The sequence below is a fragment of the Triturus cristatus genome, chromosome 10 (assembly GCF_964204655.1).
Source record: "Triturus cristatus chromosome 10, aTriCri1.1, whole genome shotgun sequence".
NCBI classification, from domain to species: domain Eukaryota; kingdom Metazoa; phylum Chordata; class Amphibia; order Caudata; family Salamandridae; genus Triturus; species Triturus cristatus.
Window position 1 is genome coordinate 185460935 of NC_140593.1, and position 17702 is coordinate 185478636.

Here is a 17702-nt window from a genome sequence, read left to right on the forward strand (position 1 = left end):
ATTTCATTAAAAAATTCTGACATGCAGACTGAAACATGCACTTTTAATACCAGGAGCAGACTTCCATGGTGAACAGTAGTTTTACTACAGTGATCTAATGAGCAACTAGAGTGCTAACATTCAGAATTTATGGCAAATGTGTGACATATCTGAATACCTTCATGATGGAATCAAAGTAAAAAACTGAAAGCATTTCCTACTGAGGAGACTGCAGTACATGAGGAAATTAGGAAACTTCATAACAAATAAATCTCCCAAGATGGCCACCGGAGACAAAAGAGCCCAAATGTAGCCCAAAATCACCCAGATGTAGCCCAAATATAGCCCAATGACAGAAGTGTGCAAAACACTTATTATTTTGTGTTTTTGCAGTGTTATATAGTGCAGACTTGTTAGGTATTGGAGTGCTTTACATGAGCATTGGTTACATCTCACAGGAACAAATTCATTTTGGTTGTAGACATGGGGAGACTAAGTGATTTGACCAGAATCACAGAATGTCGAGCTGAAGCAGAAACTTCAACCTGGTTCCCCAGTTGCAAAGTCTGCAGTTCTGGAAGTAACACCACATCCTCTCCCCTAAGTGCAACATTTAATCAAGTGCTCAACTGGATAAAAAAACATAAAGATAACAAATAATTTAAAAGTGCTTTGTTGCTATTTGAAAACTCAGAAAATATGTCCTTATTTTAGTCTTTTAGAGCACTAACCATAATTTTGATGCCAATAAGACCCTCTCATATATGTAATTTCTAAAGGAAATGCTCTAGGTATTACAGTTTTGATTACATCAAGATGATGTCAGGCGTTCCACACTTTTGTAATAAATATAGAATGTTAGCAATCTAGTTGTTCATTAGGATACTGTTGAGAGGCAGAGGCCAGGGGCACGGACTCTGAAAATTGAAGGCAGGTAGGAGGGTGCAAAGGCAACAATTTAACCACACTGAGCAGGCAGGAAGGGCCGTGGAAGCACAACAGACTATGGAGGGCAGTGGAAAGGGGGGCAGGGGCAACAAACCAACAATACAGGACTTGCAAGAGAGGCTGTGGCAATGTAATAGACCATTGTGGGCAGAAGGAAGAGGCAATGGTAGTACAACCATACATGCCAACAGACCCGATTCAGCCAGGAAACGTCCAATATTTTTAAGCTCAAATGGGCTTTATTTGATCTGTCTCCTGTCTACAATCTCCTCTTTTTCAATGTAACTCAAAGGGGAAAATCAATACCCCAGTTTTTTTTCAAAATCTCCCTCTTACCAAGTTCAAAATGTTCGCAAGTATGGTACATTGGATCATGGAAGGAAATGGGATAGGGACATGGACTTGGATAACAGAGGACAGGAGGGACATGGAGAGGTGCACCAAACTGACCCTGCAGGGCAGGCATCAGGGTTTGCAGCAGGACAATACACCACACAGGGCATGCAGGACGGGAGTGCAGCACAACAATCCATAGAAAGCAAGAGGGAGGGGACAGGACCATGCACATGGACAACAGAGAACAGAGGGGCAAGAGGCAATGGTAGCTAGCTGACCATACTGGACAGACAGGAGAGAAAGCTGCAGCATAACAGACCATAAAGGGCAGGAGGGATGGATCAGGGGCATTACAATGGAACAGACAAGCCAGGAGGGAGGGAGTAGGGGTCTGCACATGTAAACAGAGGGCTGGGGGCAAGGGGGCTGGGCAGGAGCAGCAAGATAGCCATGCAGGTCAGGCATGATGGGCACTAGAAGCAAGACACACCATGAAGAGCAACAGTGAGACTGTGATGGCATACACACAGACCATGGAGGGAAGGTGGGAGGGGGTCAGGGGCAGCTAACTGACCACACAGGGAAGGTGGGAGGGGCCATGGCAGCACAGAAGACCATGCATGGCAAGTGGGAGGGTTAGTGGCAGCACAATGGCTATGATGGGCAAGAAGGAGGGTGCAGGGGCATGCACAAAGGACGATGGAGGAGAGAAGGGAGGGTCAGGACCTGTGCACAGACAAGAAAGTTCAGGGGAAGGGGCCTCACAACAGACCACACGGGGCAGGCAGGAGGAGCAGTTGCAGCACAACAGACCAGGGAGGGCAGAAGAGTGTGGCAGTACAATGGACCATGTAGGACAGGAGGAAGAGGATAGGGTCATGGCATGTGGACAGGCAGGGTGGAGGTGGCAGGGACAGGTTACAGTCATCTGACAATGCTAGGCAGGTGGGAGGGGAGTGGCAGCTCAACAGAACACTCAGAGTAGATAGGAGTGGCAGGTCCATGGGACATGGTGGGCAAAAAGGATGGAGCAGGGGCATGCACAAAGACATCGGAGGGCAGGGGGAAGGAGAATAGGGGCAGCAAGCTAAGCACAGAGTTTAAGCAGGAGGTCAATGATGGGGCATAGAATTGGGCAATGGAGGGCAGGAGGAGTGGACTGGTACATCATACTAAATTGAGGGCAGTGGCAGCACATCAGACCATGCATGGCAGGAGGGAGGAGGCTAGTCCATGGATTCACACAACAGAGGATAGGGAGGGGGGGGATGGGGCAGCAAGCTAACTGTTCAGAGAAGGCGGGTATTAGGAACTTTATTGTTTTTAAAACATTGTGTCTGTGCGAACTACTTAAAATATGAACAAGTATGCAGCATAATCTCACTTTTATTCAGGAAGAAGAGGACGTTTGTGACTGTGACTCTGGGCTCACTTGGCAGAAACACCCCCTGACCCTCCACCCCCTATCGCAAAATGTAATGCCCGTGAAAAGGGTAGGTGAACACAGTGTTATATAGAACATAGTCCTGAGAGCACGATTGAAAATGAAAACTAGATATAGTGTATGGTATAAACTATGCACCAAAAAGTGTGATATAAGATGAACCAGGCGTGAAATATAATATGCAATACATTGTGCGCAATGACAGATTCATTGGAGAGCGTGAGATAGCACAGGCACTAGCGCGTGCTATGCGATATGCGCCTTGGAGTGTAATATGCACAGGGCAGTGTTGTGTAACCTAACTAGTCTCTAAAGTTGTAATATAAAATATGTGCTGGGGAGTGTAACGTTGCATATGCACTGTGACAAAGATATGGATCCCAGATTGTAATATGTATGGCATAGCACTGTGCGTTATAACATAGGCATCGAGGAAGGCACGTTAGATGGGGCAATATAACCCATGCGAAGACAAGTGTGGCATGACATATTCACGGGGTGGTGTTGCAGTGCACATGGGCTAGAGAGTGTCATAGCATATGAACTAGCTAGTGGAATACAACACAGAGGTGTGTGGCACTCGGCAGGCAATGGTGGGTGTAACACAGCATTGGGCTCTGTCAGGAGCGCGCTGTGACTCTCAAGTGATGTTCGTCCCCTTTCCAGAGAGTAAAATAAAAAGTATTACACATCCGGCAGTGGATGTGTGTTTTATTAACCGTGAGGGGGGTTTCTTGCATAGTTTTGGTCGAATTTTTGTCGAATCCCCTTTGAATGGCTTGGTGTGCATGTGTATTAAATGTGCCCGTCAATAGCTACCCATGTTTGTATGAATAAACGACAAGGGTGTCTACCGGGATTAGGCACGGTAGGGCATCAGACATGTCAGAGCTTCACTAGTGGTGTAAATACATTCCACGTGGATTCATTGCATGCATAGTCGCCTTTTAATGAATATCACGCAAATCGTCATGGTGATAGGTACGTACGGTTTGTCCAGCATGTCCTAGGTGTGTCTATAAATATATATATTTTAAAAATAATAAAAAACAGTGGCCGGCCCTGGGGATTGGGGTCAAAAAAATATAATTAGGAGACAGGCCCCGGGGGATGGGGTCATCAGGGCCAATAAATTAGAATAAGAAGGGGAACCACACAGCCCCCTTTCTTAAAAAATTAAAATAAATAAAAGACTGGCATCGTGCCGGAGGCCATGCCCCCTTCGTGCAGCACTCTGCAAACGCGCCCCCAACAGGCATCTCCAGTATGTGCCAGGGAGCTGCGCTGCAGACAGGTGTTCTGAGGCCAAGCCCCTTTTTACACCTCTCTGCAACGCAGCTCTGTGGCGCTTACTGGAGGTACCTAGTGGTCTAGTTTGACCCTAGGGACCCTTAGGATTCAAGGGGACTTAATCTCTCAACTTAGAACAGCCACAGGGCGCGTTTACACAGTGGTGAAGGGAGGGGACGGGGCCTGAGGTGACGTGTGCAAACACGAACTATGGCACGTTTTAAATTGGGGATATAATTTCCCTTCAATACTGAGGGCCCCTGAGGGCTAACTAGCCCACCAAGTGCTTCCAGTAAGCGCCACTGAGCTGCATTGCAGAGAGGTGGTCCAGGCCGTGCCACTTTTTACACCTCTCTGCAACGCAGCTCTGTGGCACTTACTGGAGGTACCTAGTGGGCTAGTTGTACCCTAGGGACCCTCAGGATTCAAATGAACTTAATCTCCCAACTAAAAACGGACACAGGGCGTGTTTACACAGTGGTGAAGGGAGGGGACGGGCCCTGAGTTAACGTGTGCAAAAACGCCCTGTGGCCTGTTTTAAGAGGTAGTTTTAATCCCCATGCCCTATTATATACTAGGGGCTTACAGAGGAGGTCATGCTAATCACAGGGGACCCCAACGCATAATGTTCCCTAGTGTATGTAGGTGTTTTCACTGTATTCTAAGTGTCTTTTAACATAGCACTGGCTCTAGGACTGGTTAGTCAGACTCAGTTACCTCCAGTATCCGTCTGAAAAAGTTGAGGGTACAGGATGATTTTGCAACAAGGCTTCTTTCTGCTCTTCTTTTTGTTCTTTCTGCACGTTATCCTTCTTCCTGCACTTATCTTCGTATTTGAGGACTTCTGTTGCTTCTTTCTGCACTTCTTTTGTTTCTTTCTGTGCATTTTTTCTTCTTTCTTCACATGTCCTATCTCTGTAGGCATAGTTAGAAATTAGCATTTAAAAAAACCTTTGAAATTCACAGAAAAAACCATATGTTTCAGGCACGTTATAGTTAGGAATTAGCATTTAAAAAACCTCAGAAATTCACTGAAAAAACCATAGGTTTCAGGGGTGTTATAGTTAGCTGGACTTTTCACTTGTACAAAACCATTGAAATTCCCCCGTTATAGTTAGTTCAGCTAACTATAACTCGCGCGCCCGCAATGCACTGCTGATGACGTCACATATTACATCACTCATGACATGGTCAGTGACATCACTCATGACATCACTGATGACATCTCAAATGACATCACTGATGACATCATCCTTGTGATAGAGTGGCAGACCTCCTCTCACCCTAATATAACCTTTGATACACACATTCAACAATAGAGACTAAAATTTTCAAAACAATGGACATACCAATACCAGTTACAACAACCTCTTCAGTAATTCTAAGATCCACATACACATCCACTCATTCACCAACAGTCCTATACAGTCACTCATACATGTACTCACTCATCATATGTACTCATACACCTATACATCCTATTACACAATGCCACTCATCCATAGAGTTACTCACACACATAGTCACTCATGCTAATAAAGAATCAAACATACATTTCTTGCATATACAGTTATACACACACCACCACACTTACTTCTACGGAAACTTACACATACTTAGTATTTTAAACAATCACTTATAGAAACACATTCTTATTCATACAGGAACTCTTTCAATCTCCCACTCTCACATATACTCACATATATACACCAATAGTCACATATACTAGTTTAAAACATATGTAGTTACTCATAAAGACACTATTGAGACAGTCATTCACTCACTAACACACCCATACACACACTCATCCACCCATACAGTCCTGCACACATGCTGTGTTCAACACATACAAACAGTGAGTCACTCATTCATGCACCTATGCACTACGTAATACCCCCCACCGGACCATGCAGACACTCAGACTGATACACAAAAAACCAACTAATAACCTATATAGACACCCATGTAGCTACTCACCAACCCATGCAGCCACTTATACACAAAGTGAGAGACTGATACAGATATTTAAATATTTAAACATTACTCACTAAGCCATGTATTCACTATGATACACTTAATCAGTCAGTTACACAATCAATTTTTCAAAAACAAATCATCCATTTAGACACTTATATACCCATTTATTCTTCCATCGACCTTGAGATATACATATATAAAACATATTTAATTTTCAGAAAAACACACATTCACTGGATGATGTCATCAGTGATGTCATCAGTGATATCATTTGAGATGTCATCAGTGATGTCATGAGTGATGTCACTGACCATGTCATGAGTGATGTAATATGTGACGTCATCAGCAGTGCATTGCGGGCGCACGAGTTATAGTTAGCTGAACTAACTATAACGGGGGAATTTCAATGGTTTTGTACAAGTGAAAAGTCCAGCTAACTATAACACCCCTGAAACCTATGGTTTTTTCAGTGAATATATATATATATATATTCACTGAAAAAACGATAGGTTTCAGGGACGTTATAGTAAGAAATTAGCATTAAAAAACCTTAGAAATTCACAGAAAAAGCCACAGGTTTCAGGGTCGTTACAGTTAGCTGGACATTTCACTCGTACAAAACCATCGAAATTCCGGTGTTATAGTTAGTTCAGCTAAATATAACTTGCTCCCCCGCAATGCACTGCTGATGACGTCACATATTACATCATTCATGACATGGTCAGTGACATCAGTGATGACATCACTGATGACATCTCAAATGACATCACTGATGACATCATCTAGTGACTTTGTGTTTCTGTAAAGTTTAAATATTTTTAATATATATATGGAAAGGTGCATTGAAGGATGAGTGGGTGTGTAAGTGTCTGAATGGATGATTTAGTTGGTGCGTGACTAAGTCTATAAGTGAGTGATTAAACATATTTTACTGAATGCATGGGTTGGTGACTAAACTGTGTGAATGTCTGGATCTGTCTCTCAGTTGGTGCATAAGCCGTTATAGTTAGTAGAGCTAACTATAACTCATGCCCCCGCAATGCACTGCTGATGACGTCACATGTTATATCACTCATGACATGGTCAGTAACATCACTGATGACATCACTAATGACATCTCAAATGACATTACTGATGACATCACTGATGACAACATCCAGTGACTGTGTGTTTCTTTAAAGTTTTAATATGTTTTATGTATATATATATATATGCCAAGGTGTATTGAAGAATGAGTGGGTGTATAAGTGTCTGTATGGATGATTTAGTAGGTATGTGACTGATTATATAAGTGACTGATTAAGTGTATCTTACTGAAAACATGGGTTAGTGAGCAAACTGTGTAAATGTCTGTAATGTCTGTAACAGTCTGTCAGTTGGTGCATAAGCAGCTGCATGGGTTGCTGAGTAGCCACACAACTGTCTATATGGGTTATTGATTGGTTGCCTAAGTATCTGTATGGGTGCCTGAGTGTCTGTGTGAGTGGGTGGCTGGTGGGTGAATCTATGCATAGATGTGTAAGTGGGTGATTCACTGGGTATATGGGTTCAAGAGTACATCTGTGAAGGGCTGTATGGGTGGGTGAGTGTGTGTATGGGTGTGTGGGTGAGTGAATGGATGTCTCAGTGGTATATGTGTGAGGAACTACATATGTGAAAGGCAGTATATGTGAGTGTTGGAGTATATAAATGACTATATGTGAGAGTGAGTGATTGTGAGAGTGGCTGTATGGATGAGTGTGTGCTTGTATCAGTGATTGTATAAGAGAGTAAGCATGTGTTAGTATTTGTATAAATAAGCAAAGTGGTCTATGTATAACTGTATAGGTGAGTAAATGGGTGTGATTGAATTTTTGCATGAGTGAGGAGGTGTGTGAGTAAGTCTATGGATGAGTGGCAGTGTGTGAGTGTATGTATAGGTGTATGAGTGCATATGATAGTTCTGTATTGATGAGTGACTGCATGTATGAGTTACTGTATGGGTGAATTAGTGGATGTGTGTGTGTAGACCTAGGAATCACTAAGCGGGTATGTACTAACTGCTATTGGTCTGTCTATGATTTCGATATTGGTAAGTCTGTATTTTAGAGTGGGTATATAAAAGCTTTTATTAGGGTGTGAGGAGGTGCATCCGATTATCACATGGATGATGTCATCAGTGATGTCATTTGAGATGTCATTATCATTTGAGATGTCATTAGTGATGTCATGAGTGATGTCACTGACCATGTTATGAGTGATGTAATATGTGACGTCATCAGCAGTGCATTGCGGGGGCGTGAGTTATAGTTAGCTCTACTAACTATAACGGCGAAATTTCTCTGGTTTTGTAGGAGTGAAATGTCCAACTAACTATAACATCCCTGAAACCTGTGGTTTTTTCAGTGAATTTCTCTGGTTTTTTTAAATGCTAATTTCTCACTATAATGTCCCTGAAACCTATGTTTTTTTAGTGAATTTCATAGGTTTTTTAAATGCTAATTTCTAACTATAACGTCCCTGAAATCTATGTTTTTTTTCAGTGAATTTCAATGGTTTTTTAAGTGAGAATTTCTAATTATAATGTGCCTCAATCCTATGTTTTTTTATTGACTACACACACACACCTATATATATATATATATATATATATTTTTTTTAAACTAAAGTTGAGAATAATTTATAGTTTGGAAAACTATATTCATTCTTTCATTAAAAAAACTATTTCACAGAAGTCTCGCACCCTACGCGCACCCTACACGATGACTGCGTGCACCTTCCTACCGCACATTTCAGAATTCGTGCTGGGGTCGCAATATCCGTCCGTGCACATATTCCTCACTTCGCGCCGGCACCGCGCCGGGGTTGCGACTTCGGTGTAGTTTGAAAAGTATGAAATATCATTATAGAAATTATCAATACGTTTTTTGGTTATAGTGTTTGACTAATTTAATTTAGAAAAATATTTATAAACACATTTTTCCAGTATACTATTAACTATATGAAATTTATGTGTATGTGCGTATGGTAAGCGACCCCTGCCGGCACGTATTTCCGGGGTCGTGCTGGGATCGCACCGGGGTAGCGACTTTGCCGTATTTCCAAAGTGTGAAATCTCACTATATAAAGTTCCAATATTAGATTTCTATAAACACTTTTACTAATATCTTTCGTAAAGTATTGTATAAACATTTATTTATAGTTTATGATTATGTATACAATATTTTACGGTGTGCGATGCGTAAGCGCCAGGTCCGCGCACCCTACCTGACTTCGTGTCACCAGGAAAAGAAAGAATCTCATTGATTTAAATCATTTTCATTCTGTAAGAGGGAGGATCCATCCTTGTGTTCCTCCTATTATTTGGCTATCTTGGTGACAAGACCTGCTTCTTGTTACTACGTTCTTTTTTTCAATGTTGTATGTTTTTTGATTGTCTTTGTACACTATGGCATCTAGTCATCAAGACATCGACCCCTTGAATTTGGAGGAGGAAGAAATTGTCGAAACTGTAAAAAAGAGGAAGGAGAGTGTTGTGTGGGCCTTTTTCTCAGTGCCAGAGGGCGAGAAGAAAGTCACGTGCACCATATGCCAACGCATATTATCCAGAGGATCGGATAACAAATATTCATGTGGTACCAGCAGCATGAAAAACATCTGGAGACTCTGCACCCGGTTCACCTGGCTAGAGAGGAGAGGAGGAGACAGCTTAATGAGGTGGCAGAACGAGTTCCAAATGCCCCTTCTACGTCATCCAAGCAAGTTCCTCCAGCACCAAGGCCCCACATTGTCGCTGAACTTTTGGGACTTTGGTTAAAAAAAGAAAAATTACCTGAGTGAATGCATGAGAGCAAGGACATTGTGTGGGTTATTGGAAAAGTGCAAGGGTAGTGCGTGTTTTTTTTTTAATGAATGTTTGGGTAGTAGCAGAGTAATTGATTGAATGAGTGTATGGATGCTGGTTGGGTGATTGCAGTAGTGCAAAAGTAGTGTCTGGGTTATTGCATGAATGCATGAGTTGTGCATGGCTGATTGAAAAAGTACATCGATAATAGATAAGTGATTTTGCAAGTGCATGGATACTGCTTGGATCATTATATAAGTGTATGAACAATGACTGGGAGATTGCATCACTACAGAGGTAATGTATGTGTGATTGCAAGAGTGCATCATAGTATCTGTGTGTTGGACTTGGCCCTTTTTGCAGGGTCATCCCTAAACTTTTTTCCTTCTCCTAGCCTTCTCTGTGACATGGTGTTGGTGGTTTTAGGCCTCTAGGCACTTTAGCACTGCGGTCCAGTGTAAAGTGTGTGCACTCTCTGTGTTACATTTGGTAAGATTGGCCTGCCCTCCCATAGGAATGCATTGGGGATTCCCTGATCAGTGTGTCAGTGGTAATTTCTGATATGAGAGGCGCAGCGTGGTCAAGTTTAGTATATTTGGAATTGTAATAATACATGCTGGACAATGGTGTGCACAGATTTATTATGATTATTTTAGTAATGCCACTTTTAGAAGTTGGCATTTCTGTGTTCTATGTGTCTGCCTGTCTGATGTGAATTGCATGTCTGGCTTGTGAGTGACAGGGGCTGGGAGGTGTGTGTGGCTCCAGGAGGGGCAGGTGAAGTCAGCGCTGGGCTGAATGGGACATCTGCATTGGGAGTAGTGGGAGGAGTAATCCCCTGACCCTGAATAGGACTGTGACCAGCCTGTACAATGCTGGTTTCCAACCCCTGTGGTGTGTCTGATCACCTAGCCCCCACCTGACAAATTGGAAGTGGAGCTTGGTAAACAAAGTGCTCCAATTCCCCCTGAACCAGTTGCATCTAGTTTCCCCAAGCCCTGCTCTACAGACAAAGAGATTGTGTGATATAAATATAGGGGCTGTAACCCCATGAATTTGTTCTATGCTGGTGTGCTGTTCCTGACTTGCTGGGGGCTTGCTGCTGCTGGGGCCAAGGAGAAACCACCATGGGGGCTTACCTCCCTGCTGGAGGGCCCTGTGTGCTGGCCTCCCTGGGCCCAGCTATGTCCCATGGATCTGGAAGAACTTTTTACTTCTACTCTTTGGCTTTTCTTTGTATCTTCCAGGACCTTTAGGACTTTGGCTGCCTCTTGCGCGCTGTGAGCGCTTTATTTTAATTTTCCCTAAGGAAGGGGGAGAGTGAGTGCTGCGCACCGCTGAGCTGCTGCCCTTTTAAAGGGAATCTCCATTGTAGAGATTCCCCCTTGATACTTAAATGGCGGGTTCCCACTCCGCGTTTTCCTCTATTTTTCGCGGGTGCCCACCCCGTTTATTTTGAGATTTGGAAATTACTGGTGCCCACCCCGCCATTGCTTTTATTTGATTTCGGTTGCCCACCCCGCTTATGCTTTGCCAAGGTGGGTGCCCACCTCGCGTTTCACTGCCGCGGCCCGATCCAAAATGAAATTCACCGGCCGGAGGCTGCCAATCGCAGCACGGCCGGAGAGGAAGTCAGGCCGTGGGGCGGGACTTCCGCATCAGCGAGGGAAGCCTGGCCCCGTGTCCACAGAACAGCTGGGAGAGCCCTGCCTTTGCCCTAGCACCAGAGACGTCCGGAGTTGTGGGAGCCCCTCAGGCTGCAAAGAAGAGGAGAGCAGAGTCCCCGGAGAGCCCGGTGAGTGGGGGCTCACATTTTGCACAGTGTACAGTGCCTAGTTCCTGAGCGGACCCACCGTTGTGGGCCACTGTGGTATCCTGGTTTGGGTGCTATGTATCTTCCTCACTTACCTGTCTTGCTGCTCAGCCAATGTGGATGAATAATAGAATGTTGGTGTGTGTGATGCAATGTGAGAATGTTGGGGATGCTTGTGGATGGATGTCAGTTGGGAGATTGGGCTGAGCAGCAAGGGAGCTGCTCCTGGTGGGGCTTTGATTATTAATATACTAAAGAGCTGATTCTTCTGCAAACCTGAACAAGAGATCTAATAAACCTACTTTAATCATCATACATCGGCTACATCCATGCTTATTACATTTGGCGACGATTGGATTGAACCTACACCTGAAGAAACTTCATGAAACTCCAAGATCTACAAGCAAGATAAAAGAATTCTTTAAAAAGCAACTCAAGCTTACTGGCACCCCGACTAAGCCCCACCAGTGACCTTCCACCGGTCGCCCTCAGCGGTAGATGTGCCAGTTACTGCCTGCATACAATTTAAGTGTGCCTGTCCCTGACTGTTCACAGCGTTACGCTTCTTTCTGCCTGTCTCTTCTTGCCAGTGAGACCACTACCTGTTCAATGTGGAAAAGCGTCAGGGACTACTGAAATTTCCTGCCCACTGATCCTGTTTTGCTGCCTTCCTTCATCCGTCAGAGAGACAGAACTGACGAAGGAAATCAAAACCAGGACAAGAAATGCCTACCGGGTCAATGAGTCCTGATCTGCATCAGAGTGATGAAATCGGAGTAAGAGTTGTGTGCTGCCACCTAATGGAGGAGTTATGTTCAAGGGAATTAACTTTCTCGTTTTACTTTCTCATAACGGTCATCAGGGAAAAGGATTCCCCAGTGCTGCAATGGTTTACCAGCAGCTACAGACGTGAGGATTTACCAACACGGTGAGCTAAAACTGTAACTAAGCCCTACAACTTTAATTATCAGCAGCAATGGATTTCCTCGACTGCAGTGTTTTAATTGCTACAGGTCTACGATTTTGTTGTCATGATTAAAGTACTTTCATTCCTTAACGTTATTAATTTTAAATTCACTTCAAAAGCAAAGGTTTTCACGCCTGCAGCGGTTATCTAACTTGTCACATATTTCCCGGTTCGCTGCTCTGAAGCAAGTTTCATTTAGTCGGTATTTTTTAGATTCTCTGCTTTATTTATTCAACTTTGCGCTGGAGGCTTTCAACCTTGGCTGACCCTGCTTGGCTATATTCAACTTGGATGTTAGGTATGATATTAATATTTTTCTTACCATCGAGGCAGTTGAACCGCCACCAGTTCATTCAAATGTGTCTCGTGCTTACAGCCAGCACGTTCCTTTTGCGCGTGCAGCCTTGCATGAACAGGACATTTCTGAGTTGTTTCATCGCTTGCTGTGACGCTTCTACGACGTCATCAAAGATGCGCAGTTGCCATGGATGCATCGTCTTTGCCTTCAACCTCCCCGCACGACGTGGAAAGCGTGCTGCCATCTTTGCTTCGGAAAATATTCTCACCCTTCATGCTTTTCAGTTAGAAGCCTCACTCACGCACTCCTCGGATGTCCCTTCATCAATTTCTGTGATTATTCGGCAGTGTGGATGTACTGCAAGGTCCCCGGAATGCCTGATTTTATTCATTTAGCAATCACTATCCCTCATTTGAACTTCGTATTTCAATCCGGGTACTGTTTTAAATGTTTATTCGTTAAACATGGGTGATCTAAAACGACATGCATATTTTGTTCATGCGAATTCCCAGTTGTAATTTAATTGTTTGCATTCGCACCATCGTGTGAATATTTGTACGTGGAATTTTATTCACTCTTTCTGTTTAGAGTTACAGGTGTAACATGTATTTGATTGTTTCCACTTGTGCACTTATGCATATTTCTAGTGCGTGGATTGGTTAGATTGTATTAGCTTCATGGCTATGTGACATGCCACCTTTACGTGGATTTGTCACCTATTCTGTTTTAATGGATTTCCTTACAGCATTTTGGTTTCGCAAGTTTAGTAAGGACAGTGTTATGGATTTAGAATACTTTTTAATAGTCTTCTGACTATGTGATCTTTAGCGCATGATATTAAATGTATTTAATGTACAGTGCTATGCGCGTGCATATGAGCATGTGACCGTCCACCTTTCTTTAATTTAGTGCCCGTGGATTCGTCACCCACTTGTTTTATACAAGTGATTATTTTTTTCTATAAGTACTTTGCATGTGACCTTCCACCTTTCTTTAATTTAGTGCCTGTGGATTCGTCACCCACTTGTTGTCTACAAGTGATTTTTTTTATATAGTACTTTGCATGTGACTTTCCACTTTTACTTAAAATTCTGCTCGTGGATTAGTCACCTACATGTTTCTAACATGTATGTTCACATGTTCCTTCATGGGAATTGTGATTAAGTTTGGTATGTGGTAGTAGCTATTAGCTATAATTTTCTATAGGTGTTTTTCACTTTCACATGGTACCTGTGAGTGACTTCACACCTATTTATTTACTACCTATGGATTGATTTTAATGTGAGTAATTTCTTGTGCTTTTAAATTTCATTTTTTCGTTTCTCTGTTACCATCACCATACTGGTCTGGCCAACTAGTGTGTTCTGTTGGTGACATAGAAATCAATTATTGTTATTGTTTAAAAATACTGGCGCAAGATTTATTTATTGTCAATATGATATTTAAAGGGGGAAGAGGTGGTCATGTGATGCGACATTCTTTGTTTATTTGAATTGAATTGATTTATGGTTTTACTGTATGTTTCAATTTTATAATGACCATGCTCTATCCTTGTATTTTTATTTGTTGCGTTCCTTTAAGGGGGAAGGTGTGTGGTATCCTGGTTTGGGTGCTATGTATCTTCCTCACTTACCTGTCTTGCTGCTCAGCCAATGTGGATGAATAATAGAATGTTGGTGTGTGTGATGCAATGTGAGAATGTTGGGGATGCTTGTGGATGGATGTCAGTTGGGAGATTGGGCTGAGCAGCAAGGGAGCTGCTCCTGGTGGGGCTTTGATTATTAATATACTAAAGAGCTGATTCTTCTGCAAACCTGAACAAGAGATCTAATAAACCTACTTTAATCATCATACATCGGCTACATCCATGCTTATTACAGCCACTCCAACGAGGGGGCATATTTGTTGTTAGAGGGCCCACAGGGGCCCGTGCTTTCCCAAGTTTGGCTATGTTTTCACAGTTGCTTCACTTGACAGTGGGCAAATGCAACGATAGGGCCAATGTTATTTAGAGAGCCCCAGTGGGGCCCCGAGTGCACAGTCATGCCAGGGCCCATTTACTTTGTCCTCAGCTGCGCCGCACCAGCGCGGGCAGCTGCAAAGTTTTTGCATATTTGTTCAAAGGGCACAGTGAGTGCCCAGGCCCACTTTCTGTTTCACAGCTGCACGGCAATTGGCAGCAGCTGTAACGTTTAGGCTGACATTTCTTTGGGGGCATTTTTAGTGAGACAGGAGTGAGGTACACTCCTCTGCCCCAGCGCAATTGCACACTTGGGAATTCTGCTGCATTGGCAGCTGCCCTGACATTAGGGACATAGGGCATTTGAGCCCTCTGAGAAGGCCAGTTGGCCAGGGGGACTGTGTTGGGTTGATAGGGCGCCAGGATCTAATGTGATTTATGTGGTGCGCAGAAAATGTGATTCATGTACTGTGATTTATGCACCCTGATTTATGTCTCTAATGTGGTTAATGTAGTTATTTGTATACTGTGGTTTATGCTTGTGAGGTTATTCTCCAATTTGATTTATGCCTAATGGGATTTATGCTTAGGAGGTTATGGTCTACTATGTTTAGGCTTATGAGGTTGGCGCATAATGTATTTTACGCCTGACGTGATACTGTGCATAATATTGTTTATGTTGCAGGATGATGATGAGTACAGTGGTTTGCCAGTAATTACTGGTTGTGTTCTACGTTTATGATATGTTCTACATTTACTATGTTCACTTTGTGATGGTTCTGACAGTGGTCCAATTGGCCCTGTCGTGTATATACTCCCCTGTAAATATTGCCTAGTGCCAGGTGACACAGTGTATATTGTGTGATTACTATTCTAATGTGTTTTATGATAATACAAAGGCTATTTTTGATATAATCTTGTGTGGAGTTCCTTTTGTGGTGGTCCTAGTATGTTGCTGCTGTGTGTGTGTTGCGCAAACACTTTACACATTGCCTCCGGGATAAGCCTGACTGCTCGTGCCAAGCAACCAAGGGGAATGGCAAGGGTTATCTTTGGCATGTAACTCCCTTGCCCTGACTAGAGTGGTGGTTTCTGCCTGGCTTTGGCGCAAGCCTTAGCCAACCAGAAATCCCATTTCTAACACTGTGTAATTGGAGGACTGCATAGGTAGTGCACAGATGATTGCAGCACTGCATGGTTAGTGCCTGGGTCATTGCATGAGTACATGGGTACTGACTGGATGATTAGAGTACTGCAAGGAGAGTGCATGGTGAATTTGTAAGTGCTTGGGTATTGGCGGAGTGGTTGGATAAGTAGATGGTACTAGCTAGGTGACTGGAGGAGTGCATGGGTAGTGCACAGGTGATTGAAGCAGTGCATTGGTAGTTCCTGGATAATTGAAGGAGTGAATGAGTAGTGTGTAGGTGATTAGAGGACTGCATGGGTATTGCACAGGTGATTCCAGCACTGCATGGTTAGTGCCTGAGTCATTGCATAAGTACATGGGTACTGAATGGATGATTAGAGTACTGCAAGGAGAGTGCATGGTGCATTTATAAGTGTTTGGGTATTGGTTGAGTGATTGGATAAGTAGATGATACTGGCTGGGTGATTGGAGGAGTGCATGGGCAGTGACAGGGTGATTGCTGCAGTGCATGGGTACTACTTGGGTAATTGAAGGAGTGAATCGGTAGTGTCTACGTGATTAGAGGACTGTATGGGTAGTACACAGCTGATTGTAGCACTGCATGGTTGGTGCCTGGGTCATTGCATGAGTACATTGGTACTGCCTGGATGATTGGAGGAGTGGAGGGATACCGCATGGTGATTTCATAAGTGCTTAGGTATTGGCGGAGTGATTGGATAAGTAGATGGTACTGGCTGGGTGATTGGAGGAGTGCATGGGTAGTGACAGGGTGATTGCTGCAGTGCATGGGTTCTTCCTGCGTAATTGAAGTAGTGAATGAGTAATGTCTAGGTGATTAGAGGTCTGCATGTGTAGTGCACAGGTGATTGTAGCACTGCATGGTTAGTGCCTGAATCATTGGATGAGTACATGGGTACTGACTGGATGATTACTGTACTGCAAGGAGAGTGCTTGGTGAATTTATAAGTGCTTAGGTATTGGCGGAGTGATTTGATAAGTACATGGTACTGTCTGGGTGATTGGAGGAGTGCATGGGTAGTGACAGGGTGATTGCTGAAGTGCATGGGTACTACCAGAGTAATAGAAGGAGTGAATGAGTAGTGTCTAGGAGATTAGAGGACTGCATGGGTAGTGCACAGGTGATTGTAACTCTGCAAGGTTAGTGTCAGTGTCATTGCATGAGTACATGGTTAGTGACTGGATTATTTGAGTGCTGCAAAGAGAGTACATGGTGAATTTCTAAGTGCTTGGGTATTGGCAGAGAGATTGGATAAATACATGGTACTGGCTGGGTGATTGGAGGAGTGCATGGGTAGTGACTTGGTGATTGCTGGAGTACATGGGTACTACCTGGGTAATTGACGGAGTGAATGAGTAGTGTCTAGGTGATTAAAGGATTATATGGGTAGTGCACAGGTGATTGTAGCACTGCATGATTATGCCTTGGTCACTGCATAAGTACATGGGTACTGACTGGATGATTAGAGTACTGCAAGGAGAGTGCATGGTGGATTTATATGTGTTTCGGTATTGGTGGAGTGATTGGATAAGTAGATGATATTGGCTGGGTAATTGGAGGAGTGCATGGGTAGTGACAGGGTGATTGCTGAAGTGCTTGGGTACTTCTTGGGTAATTGAAGGAGTGAATGAGTAGTGTCTAGGTCAAGGGTACTCACAAACTTTCTCTCAGGGGCCAAATACACAGTGTGATTTGTGGCCG